Source organism: Penaeus chinensis, chromosome 33, assembly GCF_019202785.1.
Source record: "Penaeus chinensis breed Huanghai No. 1 chromosome 33, ASM1920278v2, whole genome shotgun sequence".
In the NCBI taxonomy this organism is placed as follows: Eukaryota; Metazoa; Arthropoda; class Malacostraca; order Decapoda; family Penaeidae; genus Penaeus; species Penaeus chinensis.
In genome coordinates this window covers 11,462,303-11,473,885 of record NC_061851.1, presented here as the reverse complement: position 1 = coordinate 11,473,885, position 11,583 = coordinate 11,462,303, and the positions used below count along the sequence as shown (strand labels likewise).

The following is an 11,583-nucleotide window of genomic DNA, read 5'->3' as shown; positions in this document are numbered from 1 at the left end:
TGCGAGGGGAGAGAGGAGAGAGGGGAGAGGGGAGAGAGGGGTGAAAGGGTGGAGAGGAGGGAAAAGGGGAAATGAAGAGAGATAGGAGGAAAGAGGAGAGAGAGAAGGAGGAGGAAAGGGGGGAGAGAGGGGGAGGAGGGGAAACGGATAGAGAACGAGGAAAGAGGGGAAAGGAGGAGAAGGAGAGAGGGAGAGGAGGGAAAAAGGAGAGAGAGCGAAGAAAGAGGGGAGAGGAGGAGAAGGAGAGAGGGAGAGGGGACACGTTGAGGGGAGATGATAACAGGTTTTGAAAAGAGGCGAGAGGGAGGGGGGGGGGGAGGGATGAAGGGGAGAGGTGGAAGTATTTCTTTTTCTTTCTTTTTTTCCTTTTTTTTATCGAGAATAACTTACTTACGTAGCCTTTTGTGGCGTAAGGGTCACGTCCGTTGGTATATTTGTTTTTATCTTTGCTGCGTTTTTTTGTTTACTGTTGTTTTTATTTGTATGTTTTTGTTTGATTATTGTTTGTTTTTTTCAGGGGGGGGGTTGTTGGTTGCTGTTTTTATTATTTTTTTTTTTTTTTACTTTTATTTTTCAATATTCTCTCCTTCCATGCTTCGTTTTCTTTAAGTCCTTTCCCTCTATACTTTTATTATTGCATCTCTTTTAATTTGGTATTTTAGAAAAAATTCTTCCACACACGAATTATTCCACTTCTATTTGCATTTCATTTTCAGTCTTACTTATTATACTCCACCAGAAATATATTTCATATATTCCACTTGATTCACATTCCACATAATCCACAACAGGGACATTCCACATACTCCAACAGAAACATTACACATACTCCACCAAGCATATATTTCATATACGCCGCCAGATCTACATACTCTGCCAGATACACACTGAGAATACTCCACACACTCTGTCAGATACACACTCCCATACTCCACCAGATACACATCCACACACTCCACATACTCCACTAGATAACCCATCAGATACACACTCCAAATACTCCACCAGATACACACCCACACACTCCACATACTCCACTAAATAACCCACCAGATACACACTCCACACACTCCACATACTCCACCAGATACACACCCACACACTCCACATACTCCACTAAATAACCTACCAGATACACACTCTACATACTCCACCAGATCACACCCACACACTCCACATACTCCACTAGATAACCCATCATATACACACTCCACACACTCCACATACTCCACCAGAGACACACCCACACACTCCACATACTCCACCAGAGACACACCCACACACTCCACATACTCCACCAGATACACACCCACACACTCCACATACTCCACTAGATAACCCACCAGATACACACTCCACACACCCCACATACTCCACCAGAAACACACCCACACACTCCACATACTCCACTAGATAACCCACCAGATACACACTCTACATACTCCACCAGATCACACCCACACACTCCACATACTCCACTAGATAACCCACCAGATACACACTCCACACACCCCACATACTCCACCAGATACTCCACACACTGCACATACTCCACTAGATAACCCACCAGATACACACTCCAAATACACCAGATACACACTCCACACACCCCACATACTCCACCAGATACACACTCCACACACCCCACATACTCCACCAGATACACACTCCACACACCCCACATACTCCACCAGATACACACTCCACACACCCCACATACTCCACCAGATACTCCACACACTGCACTAGACACACGTTCCCCTGACACGCAAAATCCACACGAGGATCAGAGCCGGACTTCATTCACTTCTCATCCGATATTCTTTCACTGCTTTGCACTTTGCGACGTCTCAAAAAGTGACCCTCCCCTGCCCTCGCTCCCCTCTCCTCCCCTCTCCTCTCTTCTCCTCTCCTCCTACGTCTCCTCTCCTCTCCTCCCCTTCATTCCCCTCTTCTGATTCCTGCCTACGCCTTCTCCTGCTCACTCTATCTTTCCCTCACTTTCTCTCTTTTCCTCTCCCTGTCTCTCTCTCTCTCATTCTCTCTCTCTCTCTCTCTCTCTCTCTCTCTCTCTCTCTCTCTCTCTCTCTCTCTCTCTCTCTCTCTCTCTCTCTCTCTCTCTCTCTCTCTCTCTCTCTCTCTCTCTCTCTCTCTCTCTCTTCCCCCCTTCCTCTTCCTCTTCCTCTCTCTCTCTCTCTCTCTATATATATATATATATATATATATATATATCTTACTCTCTCCCTTCCTTATATTTGTACTCTTGAAGAGTGGCGGGAGAAGAGGAAGAGAGGGGGGGAAGGGGGAGAGAGGGGAGGGAAGGGTAAGAGAAAGAGAAAGAAGGGAGAGAAGGGTAAGAAAGGGGGAGAGAGGAAAGAAGAGTTAGGAAAGGGTAGAGAGGGGAGGGAAGGGAAAGAGAGCGAGAGAGAGGACAGGGAAGGGGGCGTTCCATTCACACCTCTCCGTACACCTGACAAAAGCATTTTCCCCTCCTCCTCCTCCTCCTCCTCCTCCTCCTCCCCCCTACACACAGTTTCCTTCTCTCCAATTCACTTTTCTCTCTCTCTCTCTCTCTCTCTCTCTCTTTTATTTCTCCTCTGCGGTAACGAGGAGGGTCAGACCTTTTCAGAAGCCTTTCCACGGACGATCTCTCAAGGCGCGCGGCAAGATTATGTGGTGAACCGTGTATGGTGATGATGTGATGAGGAGCTGGTGCGATGTGGTGGTGATCTTGCTTGATTGATGATGTGGGCGGATAACTATTCTCTTTTTAATTCTTTGTCGGGTAAGATGGTAATGGTGATGTGAATGATAACATGGCCGTTCTTATATGTAAAGGCATATTGTTACAAAAGCACTTATTTATACATATATAGATAGATAGGTGTGTGTGTGTGTGTGTGTGTGTGTGTGTATGATTATTAAATTCGCTCTCGTTCTGTTTTCAAGATAAATGTCAAACCACTACTTTATCTTGCTCGTATACATTACAAAAACTCGTAAAGCAAACCATTAATTTCTACCAAAATCAAAAGGATGGCTTAAGAAGGGAGGAATAACTTGAAACCCAACGAATAAAAAAAGATAAGAAAGAAAGAAAAGAATAATAAAAAACTACGTGTCACCCTCCCTCCGCAGTCCAACATATGCAAAATATCATCATTACAACGGGTACTTCTGCCAAACATCATGTACCGAGTATTCACAGTATTCAAATCATGTCTATAATACTGTCACCATCGCAAACAGCAGCTGTCACCCTCGCCATCACGACAACAAGCGACTACCACAACCACCACAACTACCACCGCTACCACACACGACTAGCAATGTTTCACGTCCCCGAAGCCATAAGACATGCGCAATTACCATATTTCTTAGCCACTGTCTTGAGGGCTGTCTTGAGAGGTGCTCCCCCTCCTCTATAAGTTTTTAGTGTTGTCGCCAACGCCCCACATTTGTTTCTAATTAATCTCGCGCCCCCTGAGGTGAAACAAAAGAGAGTCGCGCCAACAGATGACAGTTAAAGTTCCCGCGCTTTCCTTGCGGGTAGTGTTGCCATCTGGGAGGATCGATCTTAATCTTATGCTGTAAGTTGGGTGAATTATATATCAAACGTCGTCGCGGCTTAAGAGTAGCGATTGTAGGATTATTCGCCGGTTTCAACAGTCAATTGAATGAACGTATGAATCGCAATGGACTTATTTTCCTTCCCGTAGGTGACGTCGAGGCGGTAACACTGGAAGGACCCTAGGTGGCTGATGGAGTCATGTCATTGATTTGACGCCAAAGATTTTACCATCAACACAACGATTTCCTCTTTTTCGCCCCAGATGCACATTCACTTTCCTTTTCTTTCCTTGTTGCTTTTGTTACAGTAACGAACCGCCGATTTGACGACAAGGAATTTTGCCAATCAGGGCTAAGAACATGCGATCCACCGCCGAAGAGATTTACGATAACAATGCATCACGAAAAGATACTTTTTTTTCGAGGTTGTTTGGTTATATATGGATAACTTTAACTAGAAACACGACGCTAAGTTTTCCGTCTACTCTAGTTGTGCCTCGCGTGTGTATAGCTTTTTTACCACGGTAATTTGCTCTCAATTTACTCTCTCTCTCCCAAAACTGCCATAGAGAGAGAGGACATCCGAGTCTTTGCCATTGTGGAAGTCAAAAACACCTGCTAGATTAGGCCCTTTGGGAGTTTTAAAGGTAAGGGAGGGGGTGAGTGAGTGAGCGAGGGAGAAAAAATCATTTCTTAGCTCTCTTTCTCTCTATTTTCTTTTCATCTCCTCTTCTCTTCCCTTCTTTTCTCCCTTCTCTCTCTCTCTCTCTCTCTCTCTCTCTCTCTCTCTCTCTCTCTCTCTCTCTCTCTCTCTCTCTCTCTCTCTCTCTCCCCCTCTCTCTCTCTCTCTCTCTCTCATTCCCTTCTCCCCATCCTCCCTCCCTCCCCTCCCTCTCTACCTCCTTCCCTCCCCCCCCCCCCCCCGTCCCTCCCTCGTACTCAGGAGAAAACATACACAGTCCCCCACAATAGAGGTCCAAATTAGCGTCTTCTCTTATTGTCACAGCTGGTATGCGAGTCATGACGCCGCAGAATTATGTCCGCAAGACAAATTTAATGAGGTTATCTGCATACCGAATTCCTTTAACTTATACGAGACGAATTTAAGCCCTTGATTTAAACTTTAGCTGTCGCAACACTTTCCTCTCTCTGACAGAACATACAAAAGCTTTCTCTTTTTATATATATGTACATGTAGCTGCATGCTGTATAGTGCATAAAGTAAACATAAAAGCATCTTGAAGACCTTACTGCAGAGAGATAATAAAAAAGAAAAAAAAATGAGTTAGTAGCCCTCCTCCGCAACATGGCGCTTCAGCTGGCCCGGTTTCCCTTGACGAATTTCGAGAGCAAATATATTTCGCGAGAGAATATCAAATGGCACGAAATAATTCACGCTCTCATAATAATTCATCCCTTTAATCAAAACTGACAACGGGAGGGAAACAATGCAGCGACTTCGCCAGAAATTCACAGATTAATATAAAGAGATAACTTTGATATCAAGCGCGGCCAAAGGATGCTCATTGTTGTGACATGTGATTCCACCCATCAATCAGGGTATCAGAATTTGAATCAGTATTCGAAACTTTATCGCGATCGAATAAGATATTTGGCGAGACGAAAACAAAATAATCAAATGTGCTTTTCACGCATTTAAAATATTTATTATACGATCAGCATTACAACACACACACAACAAAGAGCAACATAGGAGACAAAGCGAAAGAAAAACGAAATCAAAAAGAGGAATAACTCGTAAAATAAGATAAAAAAGAGAGAGCGAATACAAACGGAACATCAAATATGACATAAAACGTGAATATCAGAAGGTTGACTTTGTGACCATATACACGAGACGAGAAAGTGTTCTTTTTATGCTTTGCTGTTCAACGAAGCGAATGTGTGGGGCATAGATGTTAAAAATAAATATATGAATAATTAAACTGTTTGGAGTTATGGTAAAGACGAATATAACTACAATAAATAAACACAAAAAGTTAAATACATGTGAACGAAGGGAATGCGTGTGATATATGAATATTATATAATATATATACACATATATAAAATTATGTTAGAGTTAAATATGAATCCAAAAATAATAAATATAAAAAGATAAATACACGTGGCTCATTCTACATCACCCCCCCCCCCCCTCTCCCATCCCTTTTCTTTGTTCCGTATCTTTGAAAACTCTTTCTTTACACTTTGTATGCGCATCTCTGGCTCGTTAATCTGTCGTTGCAAGTTATTTATCTTTCTGTTTATCAAATCTTTCTCTTTCTTTCTGTATTTATCCTTCTATCAATTTCATGAGGTATAAATGTATTCCCTCATCAGTGATATAACGGAACACTGCAAAGAATATCTTTAAAAAAAAAAAAAAAAAACTGCGGTTGAATATAATACATGTTTATAAAATACCGTTAATATTCCTGAACAAAAATAGATGAACAGAAGAGGAAACGGCATTCTATCAATAAGCTAACAGCCTTTTTCATTTCACTACAGCAAGCCATATATCTGTTCACGGACTAACAACTTAACTAGCCGGTTCTTGACTACATGTTCTTCGCTTTTTAGTTATTTATTTATTTATTTATTTATTTATTTATTTATTTATTTATTTATTTCATACTGTTCACCTTTACTTTTAGCAGCTATGCCTCTGTTGTTGTGTTTGTTTGTTTGTCCGTTTTGCTTTGCTCAGTATTTATTTTTATTTTATATATATTTTTTTTTTTTTTTTTTTTTTTTTGTCCCGTTTCGTATTCTTCCAATGCCGTTTTATGTTTATCGTTATTTTTTTTTTCTTGACTATTTTTTTCTGCTTCAATGGCGCTATTTCACGGACTCGAAATATTTCAATCGTGAAACTGTCGTCCCTACACTTTACCTTCTTATATACATACATACTCGCATATATATGAGTGCGTATGTGTGTGTGTGTTTTTTACACATACACATAGGCAGATAGATACAAGGACAGATATAGATATATATGTGTGTGTAAAATGTATATTTCTTGACATATACCAAACTCGCATGCTAAAAAACTTGAAGAAATATCTCCAGGAAAGAGATATTTACACCGAGTTCTGTGCAATAAAGTCAACTACACTTTGGATTTTTAAAAAAAAATGACTTCAAAAGCGCAGATATTGAATAACTCTCTTTCTCTCTCTCTCCTTCTCTTCCTATTTCCTCTCCGTCTTTCTTTTATCTTCCTCTCTCTCTCGCTCCCGTTTTTCTTTCCTTCTATTACTAGCCTTCCATCCATTCCTTTCTCCATCCATTCTCTCTCGCTCTCTCTCTCTCTCTCTCTCTCTCTCTCTAATTCTCTCTCTAACTCTCTCTCTAACTCTCTCTCTAACTCTCTCTCTAACTCTCTCTCTCTTTCTCTTTCTCTTTCTCTTTCTCTTTCTCTTTCTCTTTCTCTTTCTCTTTCTCTTTCTCTTTCTCTTTCTCTTTCTCTCTCTCTCTCTTTCTCTCTCCCTTCCTCCCTCTCTTTCCCTCCCTTCCTTTCTCTCTTTCCCTCTCTTTCTCTCTTTCCATCCCTTTCTCCCTCTCGTTCCCTCCCTCCCTCCCTCACTCTCTATCTTTCTCTCTCTCTCTCTCTCTCCTTCCTTTTAGAAGACTGATACTCTCGCTCGCTCGGTGTTGGAACAAGAATATAAGTGAGTTAAAAGCCCCTCTCTAACTCTGTAATTTACTTTGGATACAAAAAGGCGGCAATGAATTTTGTCGAGCCCGCCATATATGGGAGGAGGAGATACAACAGAAAACGGGAGGTTGGGGTGACTGATGTAATTTGTTGTTGCGAAAAAATATCAGTGATGATGATAATAATTGTTTTTTTATGATTTAATGATGATAATTATTGTATTAAGGTGAAAATAATGACAATAATAGTAATGGTAGTGATCTTGATAATGATAATAATAATAACAATAATATTAATAATTTTGATTATAATAATAATAATAACTATAATGTTAATTATGTTAATGATGATAATAATGATAATAATAATAATCATAATAAGAATAAGGATAATGATAACAAAAATGATCTATATTGGTATCATTATCATTGTCATTCTTATTATTTTTATTAGTGTTACTTTTGTTTTACTATTATCATCATTATTATTGTAATTATTATTATCATAATTATCAATTATTATTGTAATTATTATTATCATAATTATCAATTATATCATCATTATTATTATCTTTATTATTGTAATTTTTAGTACTATGATTATTATCATAATTATCAGCATCATTATCATTATTAGGATAAAAACCATGATGATCAAAATAAACACTGTAGTAAAAAAAAATATATATATATAAATAAATAAATAATGATAATAATAATAATAATAATAATAATAATAATAATAATAATAATAATAATGATAATAATGATAATGATCATATTGATAATAATAATAATAATAACAATAATAATCATAATAATAATAGTAATAATAATAGTAATAATAATGATAATGATAATAATCATAGTAATAATAATAATAATAATAATAATAAGAAGAAGAAGAAGAAGAAAAAAAATATTGAAGAAGAGAGAATTTAATGAATCAATAGAAACAGAAAATATAAATAGAAATGATACAAAAATATAAAGAAATAAAAGAAAACAAAAAAAAAAACATTATCAACAAAAGACAGAAAATAAGAAATAGAACAGAACAGAAAAAAAAAATACGAAAGAAAAAAAAATGGGGAAACAGAGACAACAACAACAAAAATAAAAAGAAAAGAAGAAAAAACAAAAAACGAAAATAGATAATTCCTGATGAAAAAAAAAAAAAGAGGAAACAGCGACCCTTCGAAGCCTAACCTTGGGGCATCAGCTGGCGGAGGTTGAATTTTTGCATTTACTTTATTGCAAGAAAAATAGTGCAAGGAGATGGAGCTTCCCTTGTCTGGCAGAGGTACAGGGTGGGGGGGGGGGGGGTAGATGGAAGGGGGAAGGGAGGAAAGGGGAGGGAGGGTAGATGGAAGGGGAAAGGGGAGGGGGGTGTAGATGGAAGGAGGAAGGGGAGGGGGGTGTAGATGGAAGGGGGAAGGGAGGAAATGGGAGGAGAAAGAATAAGGATGATGGGATAAGGGATAAGGGGGGGGGGGGGCAGGGGTAAAGCGTTAGAAGGAAGGGGAGTAAAAAGAACCGGGGAGAAGGGTAGAAGTGGGGAGGGGGTAGGGGAGATGAGGCGAGAGGGGGAGGGGGAGGGGAATTGGGAGAAGGGGAGGGGAAGAGTGGGGAGGGGGAAGGGGAGATGAGGCGAGAGGTGGATGCATCAGGGAGATAAAAAAAAGAGGTAAGGGTGGACGAAGAGAGGGTGAGGGAGAGTGGGGAGGAGAGAGAGAGGGGGAGGGGGGAGGGCGAAGAGAGAGAGGGGGAGGCGGGAAAAGAGTAGGGAGGAGGGAGTAAAGGAGAGAGAAGAGAAGGAAGAAGAGAGACGAAGGGTGAGGAGGGAGGAAGAGGGAAGGAAGGGAGTGAGGCAAAGAGGAAGGAGAAGAAGAAAAGAGAAAAGAGAATAAAACAGGAGATAGAGAACATAACAAAGAAGAAGAAGGAGAAGAAGAGAAGGGAGAGAGAAAAGGGGGGAAAAGAGTAGAAATAAGAGAGGGGGTGAGAGTGGATGATGGAGGGGGAGGGGGGGCCGGGGGGTGGGGACGACGATGCCTCAGGTGACAGATGCGAGGGGGGAGGGGGGAAGGGGGGGAAAGGTTACAGAACATTCTGCTCTATTAACATCGTTGATATTGCTGTTGCTTCCTCTTCTTCTCCTTTTCCTCCTCTTCATCTTTTTCTTCCTCCTTATCTTTATTTTTATTCTCTTGCCCGCTCATTATTCTTATTCGTATTCTAATTAGCTGTTTTAAAGTACTCTAGGGAGACGCAGGTTAAGTTTTTTTGTTTTTTTGTTTTTTGAAACATGATGCTATGACATGAAAAAGGACACACACACATACACACGTACACTCCACACACACGTTCACACGTACACTCCACACACACGCACACACCTACACTCCACACACACGCACACACGTACACTCCACACACACACGCACACACGTACACGCACACACACACGCACACACGTACACTCCACACACACACGCACACACGTACACACACACACACACACGTACACACGAACACTCCACACAAACACGCACACACGTACACTCCCCACACACACATACACACGCACACACGTACACACCACACACACACGCACACACGTACACTCCACACACACACACGCACACAAGTACACTCCACACAAACACGCACACACGTACACGCACACACACACGCACACACGTACACTCCACACACACACTCACACACGTACACTCCACAGACACACACGCACAAGTACACTCCACACACACACACGCACACACGTACACGCACACACACACGCACACACGTACACTCCACACACGCACGCACACACGTACACGCACACTCACACACACACGCACACAGGTACACGCACACACACACGCACGCACACACACACGCACACACGTACACGCACGCACACACGTACACTCCACACACACGTACACTCCACACACACACGCACACATGTACACGCACACACACGCACACACGTACACGCACACACGTACACGCACACACACACGCCCGCACACACGTAAACTCCACACACACATGCACACACGTACACGCACACACACACGCAAACACGTACATTCCACACACACGCACACACGTACACTCCACACACACACGCACCCACGTACACTCCACACACACGCACACATGTACACGCACATACACACGCACACACGTACACTCCACACACACACTCACACACGTACACTCCACACACACACGCACATACGTACACGCACACACACACGCACACACGTACACTCCACATACATACGCACACACGTACACGCACACACGTACACGCACACACACACACAGACACGTACACTCCACACACATGCACACACATACACGCACACACACACGCACACACTTACATGCACACACACGTACACACACACGCACACACACACGCACACACGTACACACACACACACACACACGCATACACGTACACTCCACACACTCGCACACACGTACACGCACACACACACGCACATACACACGCACACACGTACACGTACACACACATGCACCTACACACGCACACATGTACACGCACACACACACGCTCGCACACACCCACACACACACTCCACACACACATGCACACACGTACACGCACACACACACGCACACATGTACACGCACACACACACGCACACACGTACACTCCACACACGTACACACTCTCACGTGCAATGATCTATTCAAATAGCTAATTCGCCTTTTACTCAGTGCTGTCGCGGTAGCCTAGTGGTTAGGGCACTGGCCTCGCAATTCCAGGGACCCGGGTTCGATTCCCGGCCGTGGCAGTTTACACATGTTCATTCACGCAAACACCCACACGCACACGGAAGACTCACACACACACCCACCCACACCCACGCAACATGCCTGCGCTCCAACTGCTGGTCCAAACCCGACTTCGCGGCGAGGTAAGCGACGCATCGCCCGAGGATGTTAGGCGCAGGTGTCGTTGGTGCTTCGTCAGGCGCGGCGCCGCCACTGTCTCTCTGCTGTTCCTGGCGGGGCATTAGGTTGCAAACATTTTCTTTGCAACACACCAACTCAACCCCTCCCCCACCCCCTCACCCCCTCTCCCCACCCCCAGCCCACACTCCCCACACCGTGACGGAAATTTCTTTCCTTTTTTTTTTTTTTCGTTTATCTTTCAATGACGGAAATTTGTTTTTCTCTCTTTTTTCTTTCTTTCTTTCTTTCGTTATCTTTTGGTTTCTTTAATATTTTTTTTTCTCTCTCTCTGATGGAAAGGCAAGATTGAATAATCGATCATTTTTTATTTTTATTGGAAAAAGGTAA

At 42.4% G+C, this 11,583-nt stretch overlaps 1 non-coding gene across 1 annotated transcript; it reads left to right on the top strand.

Moving 5' to 3' along the window:
• The first annotated feature begins 11,002 nt into the window (after positions 1 to 11,002).
• Trnaa-cgc lies at positions 11,003 to 11,075 on the top strand. The gene has a single exon. It is a non-coding gene; the product is annotated as a tRNA-Ala (tRNA).
• Positions 11,076 to 11,583: the final 508 nt, after the last annotated feature.